This window comes from Ursus arctos, unplaced genomic scaffold, assembly GCF_023065955.2.
Source record: "Ursus arctos isolate Adak ecotype North America unplaced genomic scaffold, UrsArc2.0 scaffold_8, whole genome shotgun sequence".
Lineage (NCBI taxonomy): Eukaryota > Metazoa > Chordata > Mammalia > Carnivora > Ursidae > Ursus > Ursus arctos.
Genome location: NW_026623100.1, coordinates 13,947,415 through 13,963,626, shown reverse-complemented (window position 1 = coordinate 13,963,626; position 16,212 = coordinate 13,947,415). Strand labels below are relative to the sequence as shown.

Sequence of the window (16,212 nt, the reverse complement as noted above, 5' to 3'; positions counted from 1 at the left end):
AACTTCAGGGCTGTGGCAAAGGGAAAAAAAAAAAATAAAGAAAGAAAAGAAAAAAAAAAAAAAGCCCACAGCAAACTGCATGCTGGCTCTTCAGACTTGCGCTGGGATGAGACCATGTCTCGTTGGCTGAGCAAGTCCTAGAGCCAAGCCTGCTGTCCGTGGAGCAGGGGTGCAGGCCTTCCGGGAAGGGGCAGCTGATATTTGTGAATAATAGAACCCCTCCCCACCCGCGGGAGTTTTAGGACCTTTCCTAATATTATCAGATAGGCTTGTGCTCTGATATTTGCCCCATCCCACTAACAGCAGTATCATGCATTATTACGAATTTTTCTTTAGACCAGGATGCTTTCGAGTTTGCCTTGAAATCAATGTGGACCTCACCCCCACCTCAGGATGCCCCATTAGCTGATTAAAAGGAAACAGTTCCTCTAAGAGCCGCTTTTCCCCCCTAGCCTAAGAAATGAATATAATATTTCTGCTTTTGAGTTACTCAGGCATCTTGGTTGAGGTGAGCCTGTGTGTTCTCCAGTTTGCCTGGTCTTATAATTTTGTAGCCTGCTGCGATTTCTGGCCTATTGATTAATGGGTCTCTCTCTCTCCACCACAAGCGACCTTAATCTTTTCTTAATTGCTTTAATGGCTGTTCGGCTTCCCTCTTGTGCCTTCCCCCACAATGTTGTTGTTGCAAAGCTTTTGTGTCTTAACTTCATTCCCCAACCGAGGACTTTACAGGCGCATGAAAGGTGAATTCTCTCTTTGTTTACCCTCTTTTCCTTGTTTTTCTCTTTTGCTTTATTTCTTCTTCAGCTGTTCTCACATGACTTAGCCAGTGTGGGGCATTGTCTGAGGTACCTGGGCACAAATAGAAAAATAAACAAAATATGAGGAGGGAGGTCCATGCCAAGGCTCCCCTCCCCCCCAGTGGCCCCTGTACCCACTCCATCGGCATCCAGTCTGGGCTCTGGGTCTCCCTTTCTCTCCCCTGCCCCACAAGGCCAGTAGCAGGCAGGCAGATCCTCCCCCATGCCCAGGGAGTCTGAGGCCTCCCTGAAAGCCAGATGAGGGTGGAGGAGTGGGGCCAGATTTCACCTGACCTAGTTTGGGGCTCTCTCCCTCCTTAGGAACAGAATTCCAGGAGTTTCTTCAAATGTGCTTCATTCATTCATTCATTCATTCATTCATTCACAAACACTTATTACATGCCTATTGTGTACCTGGCACTGTGCTAGGATCATGGGAAAGTACAAATAAGGCATAGACCTTGAGCTCCAATCACTCACATATCAAACTAACAGAGGTAAAAGGGTAACTAACAAAGCCACTGCCTCAGAAACCCATGACGGTGCTGGATGACAAACACTGCGGGAATTTTGAGTGAGGATGGCAGTTTGGGGATTTGGGCAGACTTCCTGGAAGAGGTGCGCTTTAAAATGGGCCTTAAGTGATGGGTGGGACAGACAAAGCAGACCAAAGAGAAGGCATTTCCAGAGGTGAGAGGAACATAGAAGTTGGAGAGAGGGAAGCATTGGAGTGGGGACCCTGACTCCTTTGCACCCCAAGCTGCCATGTCTGGGAGGTTGGATGTGGTGGGGGGAACACCTCAGTGTGTGCATCAATGCTTGGGGTCTGTTTGTACCCGTCAAAGATCCCTTTCCCATTTGGGTCCCCACTATTGCAAGAGGGGGAGAATCATAGGAACGGCTAATGGGTGCCATTTTGAGGGGAGAGAAGGAGAAAAAGAATATTCTTACTCAATGAGGACTCAGAAAACAAAATTTCTGGAACCTTCTTAGGTGGCCCTCTGAAGTCTCAAAGGATTCACAAGGGGCCTATGCCCTCCATATGACCCCAGGCCATGGTCTTCGTACCAAGCCTGTTGGGATGTCAAGGCTACCATTCAGTGTCTCGTGTTCCATCCTGAACTGCTTCCTAATAGACTCCCCCGGTGTCAGTGAACTCCTGGGTAGAAGCCAGGGTCCTTTCTTGTACAAGAATGGATAGGACCAGGGAGCCTGATAGGACAGCCAAGCCAAACAGCTTGACACCATTAGTGCCAAGGGACTCACCTCTACTCATATTTATAAACTCTTAGGAGAGGCAGAAATAGAAAAGCTATTTCTTGGGGCACTTATGTCAGTAAATTAAGGGAGACATAGAGTGTGTGGTTAAGAGTTTATCTCTGGGGGGTGCCTGGGTGGCTCGGTTGTTAAGTGGCTGCCTATGGCTATGGTCATGGTCCTGGGGTCCTGGGTTTGGCCCGCATAGGACTCCCTGTTCGGCAGGAGGCCAGCTTCTCCCTCTCCCACTCCCCCTGCTTGTGTTCCCTGTCTTATTATCTCTCTTTCTGTCAAATAAGTAAATAAAATCTTAAAAAAAAAAAGAGAGAGAGAGTTTATCTCTGGGATCAGACAGACTGAGTTCAAACCCAACCTCTTCAAATCTTCTTCTTCCCAGCTGGGTGATCTTGAGTGAGTTATTTAATTTCTCTTTTCTTGTCCCCAAATGTCTTAGTTTAATTATGAAATATCTCGAAGAAATATAAAACAAGCACTTACATATAACCTTTACGTTTATATATTACAGGCTCCCATATATTCACCACTCGCATGAAAGACATGAATGTCGTACCCTATCTACTCCATATCATCCCTTTTTAATTTTTTTATTCTTTTCTTTTTCTTTTTCTTACACTAGGCTCCATGCCCAATGTGGGGCTCAAACTCATGACCCCGAGATTAAGAGTCGTATGCTCTAATGGCTGAGTCAGCCAGGTGCCCCATATCACCCCCTTTTTAAAGAGGAAATGAAATGTTCACAATTAGCTAGAACTATCTTCTCATCATTCCTCTTCTTTCCTCTCCAAAGGTAACAAGTGTCCTGAAGTTATTATTCCACTGCATTAAAAAACAAAACAAAACCAAACACCTTCCACTACCCACGTAAGTAACTGTGAATCCTATATGCTATAATAGTATCTGCTGCTTAAGATTTTACATGATAGGTACCACATTTTAGGGATTCTTTTGAAATTGCCTTTTTCTGCATTCGACATCGTATCCTGAGACTGACCTTTGCTGGTGCCTGCGCGACGCTGTATGGCTGCTCGGAGAGTGAGCCGCTGTTTGATTTCTCACCTCCTAAAGCAGCAGCCAGCAACTTTCCTCCGTAAAGGGCCAGACAGTATGTGTCTTAGGCCATATGGTCTCTTCAATGACTTAATTCTACCATTGCAGAAGGAAAGCAGCCACAGACAGTAGGAGTTTGGCTGTGCTCCAGTAAAAAATTTATTTCATATAATTTTTTTAAATAAGACTTAATTTTTTAGAGCAGTGTAAGGTTCACAGCAAAACTGAGAGGGAAGTAGAGAGATTTCCCACATAGTCCCATGTATATTCCCATATACAGTCCCATATATCCCCCACACGTACATAACCTCCCCCATCATCAACATCCCCCAACAGACTGGGGCATTTGTGACAACTGGTCAACCTACATTGACCCATCATAATCCCCCAGAATCCATAGTTGAAGTTAGGGCTTACTCCTGGTATGGTACATTCTATGGGTTTGGACAAATGTATGATGACATGTATCTGCCATCATGGTAACATACAGAGTAGTTTCACTGCCCCCCCCCCAATCCTCTGAGCAATGCCTCTGTGTTCTCCCTACTCCCTACATCACCCTTGGCACCACTGAGCTTTTTACTATCTCTATAGTTTTGCCTTTTCCAGAATGTCATATGGTTGAAATCATATGGTATGTAGCCTTTCCAGATTGGCGTCTCTACTTAGTTATCTGCATATGAGCTTCCTCTACGTCATTTTGTGGCTTGGAAGCTCATTTACTTTAACGCTGAATAATATTCCATTATCTGGATATACTACAGTTTATTTTCCATCACCTACTGCAGAACATCTTGGCTGCTTTCATGTTTTGGCAATTATGAATAAAGCTGCGAGAAACATCTGTGAGCAGGTTTTTGCGTGGACATACGTTTTTGATAATAATTTTCACGTGTCACAAAATATTCTTTTTATTTTCCTCGACCATTTAAAAAGGCTCAAATCATTCTAGCTTGCACACTGTGCAGAAGCAGGTGGCAGGCCAGATTTGAGTCATTCCCACTTCTGTCCTGTCACAAACAGTGCTGTCTTGTTCATTCCTGCAAGCACTTCCCGGAATATTCTACAAATATTTCTCCAAGCTAAACACTAAGATGTGGAATTGCTTTGGCATGGGGTGTGCGTTTTCAACTTCATGAGATACTGCCCAATGCTCCCGTGTTATTTTCCCCACTCACCTCCCTACTGGCACCACTTCTGCTTCCCCACATTCTCACCGACACTGAGTGTTGTCAGACTTTTCAACTGTTTGACCAGGTTGATGAGTGTGAGGGCTGATATCTTACTCTCTTTTTAATTTGCAATTACCTGAGAGGTGGGGAATTCTTCCAAATGTTTATTGTCCAGGTTGCCTCCATCCTGCATTGCCCATTCATACCTGTTGCCCATTTTTCCACTGGATTGTTTATCATTTCCTCGTTAATTTATAGGGGTTCTTTATGTATTCTGGGTGATTCCTTAAACCTTTGGAGCCGCAGTTTCCTCATCTGTGAGTGGGAATGTTAACAGCATGCACATCATGGAGTTGCTGTAAGGAGTAACATAAATGAGTATCACATAGACGGTCTGGCCTTATCACAAAGAGTAAAGATAAGCAGAAAATCACGTTCTCCAGAATTCCTCCTGGGGAGAGCACTGTATCTGCATGGAGGAAATATTGTGTGCTAGACAACATGGAAAGGAGGGTAAAGCAGGAAAGGAATACTCAAGAACAATTGAGCATGTAGCTAACTGGCTGCATAGGACAAAGGGCCAGATTTGCATGACCACGAAAAGGCTGCCGTGGTCCCAGGGGACAACTTGGGCGGGAAAAGGAGACAAAGAAACCTCACAGAGAGACACTGGAGGAGAACAAAGTCTCAGAGGTCTTTCCGGTTGGTTGTAAAGTGTGTGGTTTAACTTCCCTCCTCTGCTTCTCCTGCAGAAGGTCTCCAACCCTCACAGATGATGTTGGTAAGAGGACTCTTTCAGTCCAGGAAGAAGTGCAAGTGTGTGCACCTGGGTCAGAATGGGGATGCGAACAGATAGCACTGGGGCACCTCAACAACTGAGTCTGAGCGGAGCGCTGACCACTCAGAAGCTGTTCGCCCGTGTTATGAGGTCAGATGCTGTGCTTGGTCCTTTCCACATAGCACCTCATTTAATCCAGCAGTGGGACACCCTATCTCTCATTTCCTCCCTTCTCCCAGCATCCCTTCTGTACCCAGGCTCCCTGAGGCTCCATGCTGCTCAGGTCCTGCCAAAGCGTTTGCTAAACCAGTCCAAGCCGAGGAGGCAGGGACTGAACATGGGACCCCTCCTAGGAGAACCTGCCATGGAAAGGAAGAGCCTGAGGAGGATATGCTTAAGCCAATGGCAGGAAACTCCAATGGTGGGATGACAGGCCTCCTGACAAGTGCTGGAGGAATACTGGGAACAGAAGGGCCCTTTTGGTACTCCCCAAAATATCCCAGCTATGTAGCCACCTAGTCCGCCAACCCTGCCTGAATGAATGGATACTTAAACACATGCACCCAGTATCACACCCAACACGAAACTCCAGCCTGCACCAGATCTCTCTGGGGCTTGTCCTGCTTCACGCTGCTTCCTCCACCCTGTAGAGCAACGCTTCAGGGGCCAAAAGGCTTTCTTTGTGCAGGTGTCACCAGCACTGAGCACCGAAGTCTCTAGCTCCTCTTATTCTCACTCCTTCTCCATCCTCTCCTTGAATGGTTCCCACCAGGAGAGCAGGCAGCAATGCTCAGAGGCCAGCGCACAGAGAAGGCGCTGAGCTCCCAGAAGCCCTGGACCAGACTCTTCACACACATACCTGTCCTTGGTTCATTGTTGCTCCCTCCTACAAAGAGTACCAGGCTTCCCACCCTGGCCTGCCCACCTCTAAACAGTGTTCAAGTGCTGTTTCCATGACAACCTGAGGCATTGCTGTAGTTTCACACCTATAACACGAATCCTCCTCCCTCCGCACACGTTGTCCCTCTGCCCAGGATTCTTGTCAAGACCTTCTCTGGTCACACTGAGTACATGCGTGCTCCACCTAACAGACCACCCTTTCCGTCAGCTTCTAAGAATCTCACCCCCATGTTTACTCAAAGACATCAGTGGAGGGCCTTCCCTTAGAATATGGATTTTTTTTTTTTAATTTGCAGTAAGTTAAAAATGCAACCAACAGGGTGTGGACAATTCACAGAAACCTTTGGTAGAGCTGAGGCTATGATAGGAGCTCCAGAGACGTGAGGGGAGAACATGGCCCAAAGGCCTGTATGTGGAGATGTGATTATTCTTCAAGTAGGAGTTAATGGGAGGCAGATCTCCAAATATTTCATACACGGATTACAGCCAATTATCGGATTATGCAAGAGGCCAGCACGCTAGCTCCCCTCTGGCCATCCCCACATCGTCAACACGCAAATGGCAAGGAAGAAGGGGACCCAGGAGAGAGGCCTGGGCTGAGGGTAATGAGGAGGGGAAACCTAGAGAGGAAAGGCCCGTCCACCACCTCTGCTTGGTCTCCTTGCCCCAGCTCTGATTCTGCTCTCAGGAGCTTTGGGACGGTCCGCTCCCCCACCTCACTCAGTTCCCCCAACCACAGACTTGGTTTGTTTATAGCCGCCCCCCAATGCTAGTCCAGCTCTTTCCGCCTCATACGTCACTAGCAAAGCTCCATTCTCAGCAAACCCACCCATCATATCAACTTGGAATCAATCACACTTTCCATAAAGGGAAGAGAATGGAGAATTATAAAACCTCGTCACTTGATTTTTCCGACCTCTGCAAAATAATCATATTTTGTTGATCGTGTCAGAGGGTCCTGCCTGGGAGGGGATGCCCGGATCCAGGAAGGGGACAGCTGAAGTTTTTTAGATTCAAGTTTCTGGATGCTTGGGGTCTGGTCCATTCTCTGGGCCTTCCTGAGGGTTCAGAAGTCTCTAGATGGTTTTTCTGTTCCCACCAGGAGGCCCTTCTGATAGGGCAAGGGCTGCAGGGCTTAATAGTCTCCACAAACCCTGACCTGCCATCTCCCCTCTAGATGCCCCCTCTCTTGGCCCCTTCCTCATAGACTGGGTGGCCAGAGGGCAACTTACATGTCAAGTCTTATATATGGTCCCATAAATGCCAGTAATCAGACAGTGAAATCTCCATGGACCTCCTCTCCAGGATCTCCTGAAAGCAAAATCCTAAAATACAAGCTAGGGCTACTTTGCCCCCATATGACTCCTTCCTTCAGAGACGGGATGGGATGTGGCATCAAGTGACAAGATCCCCATGGAGTGTTTTGTTTCAGCCTAAACCCTAGTGTTGGGGAAGTTTGGTGGATTTTGTGACCGGTCGCACAGGATAGGCTGATCTCCCCAAGGACTGCCTGGCCCATGTCTACTAGTTCCCAAGAGGTCCCCTCAAGTGAGTGACAGCCAATCTAAAGCTGGGATTTTAGGTTATGAGGCAGATTCCATTTCCTATTCCAGAGGGGAGCAGGACGTTCAAAGAATAACTCAACCTGCATGGTATCCGCTATACATTCCAGCCTCCCCACCCCAAAATGTTTCTGCCCTGTTCGCTCTGGATCTATTCCAGCTTAACTTTGGACAGTATCTGTCTTACTAAGAATACAAAGTGTTAGCCCCTCAGTTTCTGCCGTCTCCCCTGCTGGCCAGCTGGTGACAGAGATTAGCCTCTACACTCTGAACAGGAGGGAAACTGAGGCCCTGGAAGGACACAGACTTTTCAATCCCTTAGCCCAAGAAATTCCCAAGTTCAAGATGCCCAGGCTGGATGTTAAGTAACTCAGACATCTCTGGATTGGGTGACCTCTCCGCCTTCCTCCCACCCCACCATTGTCTGGGGGAAACCCCAAACTTTTGAAAGTGCCCTTGAGCTGGTTTGCAGCCCCAATCTCTGCTACATCTCTGCTCCTGGCCACCCCATTTGCAATGACTACTATTCACAATGCCCTGGTGAGCCGCCGCCACCGTCTGTCCACCGCCCCAACCCTCCTCCAACCCTGTGGCTTTTCATCAGTCTAGTGGCTTCTAAGTCTGAAAAGCTAATGTTTGAAAAAAAAAAAATCCCCAAATCAGCAGACACGTAAGTAACTGCATCCTGGCAAGATCGTTTGAGGTGACTTAGAAAAGCAGCAAGGGCTGTTATAATTCAGTACCTAGGAGGAAAACCACACAAGTGAACCGCAAATGAAAGATTCTCGTTTCTTCTCTTGGCCTTTTCTTGCTGCCACCACCTCCATCCCAGTTTGGTCTCAGCCCCCCGTTTCCCAGCCCCAGCAGACACCGTCCTGGTCAAGGAGGCAGTGGCTGTGCTCCCCACCAGGATCCCCTGCCCCTCCTTCATTCCAGAAAGTGTGAGGTACATCTGGTGAAGAGAACTGATCCCAGGGCTCTCACTCAGGTGAACTTAGAGGGACCCTCGGGAGCATTAGAGAGTGTCTTCTGCCGGAGCCACAACTGAAAATGGGCTTATGGGGAAACCAAGTTTGGTCCCCAGTTAGGTGTCCTGCAGGAAGTTCTGGATTATAGAACAGTCAAACCCAGAAGAAACTTCAGAAATACGAGTGCAATAAAGTCCACACAGCAGGGGTGCCTGGGTGGCTCAGTTGGTTAAGTGGTGGCTGACTCTTGATTTCAGCTGGGGTTATGATCTCAGGGTTTTGAGATTGAGCCTCACATCAGGCTCCACGCTCAGCGAGGAGTCTGTTTGAGATTCTCTCTCTCCCTCTCCCTCTGCTCCTCTCTTCACTCTCTCTCTCAAAATAAATTTTAAAATCTTTAAAGAAAATTCCACACATCAGGATAGTTAGCCTGCCTGTGAGTGAGACGCCTGCACGTCAGCCTTCTGGGAATGTCTCAAACAACCACAGGCACATATATCTCCAAAGCGATGGCTTGGGTGCCAGGATTAGCCAAAGCCAGAGTAGACATTTGAAATATTTTTACATCAGAACAGAGCTATCGGAGAGGATGCCGAAACTGCAATTTCAGATGGGAATGAAATTGCTGCAGGTGTGGGATTATTTCCATTCAAGATAAAAACGCAACCATTTGCGTTTTTAAGACTAAAAGAGAGTTGGCAATTCAGCTCTGGAAAAACCAGTTTCCTACTCTCTCCTTAACATTTCTGAGGATTTTGGAGATGAGACAATAAGTAATAAAAAGTAACTAGTGACCAGTGTTGTCAATTTAGCAAATATAAATACAGGACACCCAGTTAAATGCCAATTTCAGATAGACAATGAATAATTTTTTAGTATAAGCCTGTATTATATTAAAGAAAAGTGCTGTTTATCTGAAATTCAAATTTAACTGGGCATCCTGTATTCTCTCTGACAACTCTTCCACCCATGCATGAGTAAGTGAAGAGGGGCAACTTCCTGACACCCTTTCATTGCAAAATTCCTTCAGTCAATAACTACATACCAAGCACCTACTGTGTACCTGGCACTGTGTTCAACGCTGGTGCAACAGACCTAATGCCTGACCTCAGGGAGCCTACAGTCTGGCTGGAGAGATAGGGAAGAAGTGACCATCGAAGCATCATAAGCAGAAATGTCCAGGGCCAGGAAAATCAGAGCAAGAAATGACATTTCAGATGAGTGAGGGAGCAGAAGCCACCCACCAGCTACAGAGACACCAGCTCTGCCTGCATGTCTGGGGCAAAATATGAAGGGGCCATGAGGCTCTCTTGACCATTTCTCTGTTGTGACACCTCCCTCTCTTCACCTCCCTCTCCATCAAGAACCCATTCATTCGGGGCGCCTGGGTGGCTCTGTTGTTAAGCATCTGCCTTCGGCTCAGGTCATGGTCCCAGCGTTGTGGGATCGAGCCCCGCATCAGGCTTCTTGCTCAGCGGGAAGCCTGCTTCTCCCTCTCCCACTCCCCGTGCTTGTGTTCCCTCTCTCTCTGCCTCTCTCTCTGTCAAATAAATAAATAAAATCTTAAAAAAAAAGAAAAGAAAAGAATCCATTCAACTGACATTTATGGAGAGCCTATCATGTACCAGACCCAGCACACATTAGAGAGAGAAAAATAACCATGACACAGCCCCCTTGAGGTTGACAGTCAAGACATGTGCCTTAAGGCTCATTTTAGTTGTGGGGATAAAGCCATGAGGGAACCCTGGGGTGTGTCACACAGCATCAGAAAGCCTCTGGGCACCATAGTCAGACAATTTCATTTTGAGGCCAAAGTCCCCATTAATGTGTTGAGTTACCCTGATCAAGTCACTGAACCTCTCCGAACTTCATCTTCTTCACCGGAATAAAGGTGGTGTTCACAACAGTGTCTGTCTCACAGGCTTGCTCTGAGAAGCTAATGGAACAGCCAGCATTTGGTCAACCATAAAGCGTTACATAAAGGTGTCATAAAAATGATTTTTGTTTGGCAGTTTCTCAAAAGGTAAACATAAAATTACCATATGATCCAGCAATTCTACATCTAGCTAGAGACCTCAAGAATTGGAAGCAGGGACTCAGACAGACACTTGTACACCAGTGTTCATAGCGGCATTATTCACAGTAGTCAAAAGGTGGAAACAACCCAAATGTCCACCACAGACAAATGGACAATGAAATGTATCAGACGCATACAACGGAGTATTATTCAGCCAACGAGAAATGAAATCCTGATACTTGCTACCACACGCGTGAACCCTGAAAATATTATGCTAAGTGAAAGAAGCCAGACACAAAAGGACAAATATGGTATGATTTCACTTATATGAAGTATCGAGGGTAGTCAAATTTATAAAGACCCAAAGTGAATTAGAGGCTCCAAAGGACAAGGGGAAAAGAGAGTTCTTATTTAACGGATACAGGGCTTCTGTTTGGGATGATGGAAAAGTTCTAGGGACGGATGGTGGTAATGGTTGCACAGTATTGTGAAGGTACTTAATGCCACCAAACTGTACACTTTAAATGGTTTAAATGGTAAATTTTATGTTATATATTTTTTGTAATTTAAGAAAAAAAAGGCTATGCAGGTGCCGGGGTACCTCAGTCGGTTGGGCAGCCGACTCCTGATTTTGGCTCCAGTCATGATCTCGGGGTCCTGGGATAGAGCCCCCCAACGGGCTCTGTGCTCAGCTGAGAGTCGGCTTGTCCCTCTCCCTCTCCCCACACTTGTGAGAGAGCTCTCGCTCTATCAAATAAATATATAAATCTTAAAAAAAAAAGTTATCCTCCAGAGAAGGCTGGAAAGATTAGAGAGAGCATCACAGAGGAGGTATTCCTTGAGCAGAACTGGACTGAAGGAGACGGAGGAAGAACCTTTAAGCAGGGCAGACAGAAGCTACTGGAAAGGCAGGGCTCTCTGTGAGCTTCCCAGGGCCAGCGGCTCCTACAGGGCAGTACTGTCCTAAGGTTGTGGCGCTTCAATACCACCTGCCATGGAGCTGTCCCGCAGACCAGGGAAGAAAGCCTCGATGATACACACAGTGCTGCCAGGGCAAAGGCTTATGTGGAAGTGGGTGGAATGTATGTCTCATGGAGCCACCATCCCAGGAAGTGCTGGGTTAGGAAGGAGTGTACTCCAGAAGGTGTATCCAGAGGATCAGGAGCTCAGAGTCTGCGGTGCAGGTCACCAACAGCTGGGGAGGAGGGGCCAGAAGCTGACCAATGAATGGGGAGGAGGAGCCAGGAGCTAAGTCAGCACCAGTGGGGGAGGCATTGGTAGGAGTCAAGATGATGATCAAAAGGCGGAGGGAAGGAAGCTTTATGAAGAAGACATCTCTCACGCCCTGGAAGAGTCATACAGGCAGGTTAGTTGGGCAAGTAACACAGGCAAGATGGGCTGAATCCAATCTAAGATGGCGACCAGACCAAGCAGAGACATTTGTAGTTATTCGGAGTCCTTTCCAAGGATCTTGACTACAGACTCTGAGATCTGCTTTTGTACCCCAACAGAGACTGGTCCTATACCCAGTCATCCCCTGGACAGGAAAGTGAGATAATATCATTTCCTAAGATCAAAATTTCAGGTCCCCCTTGCCCTCCCCGAACCCTTTGGAAGTTTTCCTCTGATTCATGGTCAATTTTAGCAAAATTACAAATCCGGTGAATATAATTTCCTTCCTCCCATGTTGTACCATGTTCCACCCTCAGAAAAGGGCTGGGTATCGGCACTTTGCATCTTTTTGTGAATTAGAACTTTTCTGTTCCTTTTTCCAAAAGCAATGCATGTTAGCCACATCTATTATTAAAAGATTTTAAACATCAGGGAGCAGGCTGGGAAGACTTAGAGACAGGGTGGTCTTTCCGGCTCCCCTGCAATCACTCCTTCAACCATAAGAGACACTCTCCTGATGAAGGGGTCACCTCTTCTCACCCCTAGCAGACTGTCACCTCCTCCTTAAGTTAGCACCAGCCATTGGCTAAACAGCAGGGTTTTCATTTAATAATAAAATATCCTAACAGCAAATAGAAAATTCTCTATAAATAGAGATCATGTAAGATGACAGTGGATTAACATTTTAATTAAACATGGCAATTCCAATCATTTTTATCATTATAGAGATACCCAACATTTTGACACATTTCAGGTGTAAATTGATGGTTCCAGTCCGATGGCAAATTGAAATAATTTTTCAGGTGATATTTGTAAGCTTTCAGTGGCAGAGAGAGATGGTATTCAACAGTCAAAGCTACAGATTCTAGACATTCCCATTCAAAATACTAATCTTGAAGCCTCTCTCCCTCCCTCCCTTCACGGAGAGCCTTAAAAATTATCTCCCCAGACGTCACACCCACTACCATACATTAATCTGATGCTTTATGATTTGCAAAACTCCCACCAAAAGGCACTTTGTTTTCCCCGGTAGAATGTCAGACTCTGTTCTTTGGTTGAAAGGCATGGCAAGCAGGACCGACGGGTGTATTTGTCTTAGCAATTAATGATTTATTGAGCACGGAGGACGTGATTTAGCCTCACATTACTGCTGGTCCTCACAGGGGACCATGCAAGGCAGCTCCTATTGTCTCTGCAGAAAGAATCCAGGTTCAGACCCGAGAAGTAACTTGCCAAAAGGCACACAGCTAGAAAGTGGCAGAACAAACGTGGGAACCCAGAAGAATCCAACTCCCAAAACTGGACTCTTTTGCCTACTATCTGTCTTCCTCACAAATGCTGAAAGGGGACTCAATAAATGGTTGTTGATTTGTCGTGTTTTTCCTACATTCTATGCCAAAGAGAACACTCCAAAGCTGGATAAGCTAACCTCAATGAGACACTTTCCTTGTCATTCTTCCTCTGTGCCAACTCTCACCTCCAAACCACTATGGCCGCCACCAACACCAACGCCGACGTCATCATCATCTTCAACAACAAAATACCAAGTTTATTTGAAGGAGAAATGTTTTTTCAAGAAAAAGAGAAATATTTTAAGGGATCATGCTTTCTTTTTTTTAATATTGAGCAATTTTAATCTTTAAAATCTACTTTAGGCTACACGCATTCTTGGATTCATGATCTTTATTACTACCCGCAGTGGGCTTACAGTCACCACGTGGCTTCAAGGTCCCCTGAGAAACACGCAGAGCTTTTCCAGCAAAGGTAAGTAATTGATGTCCTTGTGGAGACTTCTCCCCAAACTTTTATAGCCACCTAAGCTAAAATTTGCTGAACAGCTACACGGAGAGTTCCACATTGAAATAATAGACCTACTCTGCGTAAACGCCCGTCTAAGTGAATATCCTGAACAAAACATCCCAAATTTTGAAAACTTGGGAACATGTCAGACAAAATGACATCACTCTGAGAAAAATAATACAGTAAAGAGTCTCGACCTCTTGTAGTCTGAGGATACTGGCTAATGTTGCCGAGAAATATCCAGCAACTCTTGATGTTTTGGGATGCTAAAACTTTGTGGGCTGGATAAAGCTTATTGATAAAATCAGTAAGCATTCCCTGACGAAAGTAGCACAGGTTTAATGATTAGAAAAAAATGTCTTGAGGGCATGACAGTTCCTTTTCATCTTTATAACCCACAACAGAACTTAGCCCAGCACCACTCTTGGAAAAATTTGTTCCATAAATGTTTGTTGAGTGAATATAGATATTTAACAGCTCTTCAACAAGGACTTGTTGGTGATTCTACAACTGGGAGAAAATATAACTGAAAAACAAGCTACAGACACAATATTGTGAATGTAGTGAATGCCATTGCGCTGTACACTTTAAAGTGGTTAATTTTATATTATATGAATTTCATCTTAATAATAATAATACTAACGGTGGAGACCAGGGAATAGCGACCTAATAGCTTTCATGAAAATTCAACACAGTATATTCTCATAACAAATATAAAGCACAAAAGAGCCCAGAAACATTTTTTATGAGTAGGAAGTATAAAAAAATGGCTATTAAATAGATAAAATTTACAAATTCCAACACAATTTCCAGAAATTGTGATGCAAATAGCCTGAAATATTTACAGCACTCAGGGCTTGGTGGGGAGGATGTAGAGGGTTTTCAGACCCACCCTGGCCGATCCTGTTTGCAGTCCTCCTGGCCTCCACCGTGCCGGAAAGGGCAGGAGGGAGCTCCTGCTTCCAAAGTAGAGAAGCCCTGGGTCTCTTCCCCATTTGAGAAATTTCCCAAGAACATAGAGAAATGTAGCCCCATCTGTGCACTCCCATCCTTTCACCAGTTTAACCACAGCTCCAAATTCAAGGTGATCGTTCTAAGAACCTCAAACTTACAAATCATTTCAAAACTGAGGCTTCCCTCCTTATATGACAATGTGATGACAAGCTTCTTTTTTTTTAAGCAGGAAAGCAAAAGCCTCTTATTTAAAAGGCCTTAGTAACCGCAGTTCAGGAGGGCTGAAAAAACAAATGTGGTTTCCAGTAGTTTAGGAAGCAATATTTTCTGATTATAGACAAAACAGTTTTTCTTTTTCCATTAAAGGGCCATTGATGGAGCCAATGTTTAAGGGCTGAGGACACGGTACGAAGTTTTCAAGCTATACCTTTTTTGTAAAAGGCCAAGGATTGCACACTTGGTTTTCAAAAAAGTTAACACATTTCGAGTAAGCCGCAGCTTGGAATCTTGTCTGTATCAAATCTTCCCTTCTGCTTTCTGATAAATCACAATGTGACAGCCTGCGAGCCTTCCTCCCTCATCTGTTTGGCTTGCTCATTAGGTCTTTAAAAGAAAATGCAAATCCTCATCTCTTCATTAACCCATCTTAGAAAATAACTCAGATGTTCCTAATTTCTCGTCTGATTTATCAGACCGGTCTCTGATAACTTTTGAAAGAAGTCTATTCAACATTCTCAAGGACAAAGGACACTTTATGGCAATAAATAAAAAGAAACCCTGACATGAGCACAAGAGGAGAAAAACACCGAGAACTTTGGTACACGTTGCTTGCTTGCTTGCCTCGGAATTACTTCTAGTTCTGTCCGAGCCAATAAACACATTACACTGAAAATGTTTTATTCACAAACTTCTCTGACACCATCTACGAAAAGAACTGAAAGACCCTCCGTTTCACTCCACGTCTCAGACGCCTGGCAGCCTAAAGGAAATCAACATTCCACTGTAACCTTTCGTTTAAAAGTAAATAACAACAAGTATGGCAACGCGATGGAATCTGAAGGGATCAAAACATGTTTACTCTTAACTCCTGAGAAATCTCTTCACCATGTGATGTGTGTGGGTGCGCACGCGCGTGGATATTAAAACCTCTCTAAAATTAAGTCTTTTTTTTCCCACACACCAACACTAAACTAAATCCTAGGGTCCTCTCAGAATGTCTCCCCATGATCAGGTGGCTTTAAAAAGAATTCTATTTACCAAAATCGTCAGGACACTGTTTATTTTCCTCAGAGGGGGGCTGGAGGGAGGGCAGGACGGGAAAGAAAAGCAAGCTGGTGAGTTTTTGTATAATAAGTGACCCTATCATGCAAATAAACAAGCACTTCTCTTTCAGGATATCTGTTATCAAAGACATCTCCAAGTCTGACAGCATTTCTCAGCTCCTCATCAGAAATAGAACTACTGACCCCACCAAAAGTAAAGAAGACCTTTCTCCTTCTGTCCCAGACACGGGGAAAATAAGGCAGGGAGGCTGGTGTGGAATG

General features: G+C 45.3%; 1 long non-coding RNA gene across 1 annotated transcript; it reads right to left on the bottom strand.

Moving 5' to 3' along the window:
* Positions 1-619: 619 nt before the first annotated feature.
* Positions 620-4,690, bottom strand: LOC130543112 (uncharacterized). The gene is made up of 2 exons (XR_008958160.1): positions 4,434-4,690; positions 620-852 (listed from the first exon to the last, which is right to left on the bottom strand). It is a non-coding gene; the product is annotated as an uncharacterized LOC130543112 (long non-coding RNA).
* Positions 4,691-16,212: the final 11,522 nt, after the last annotated feature.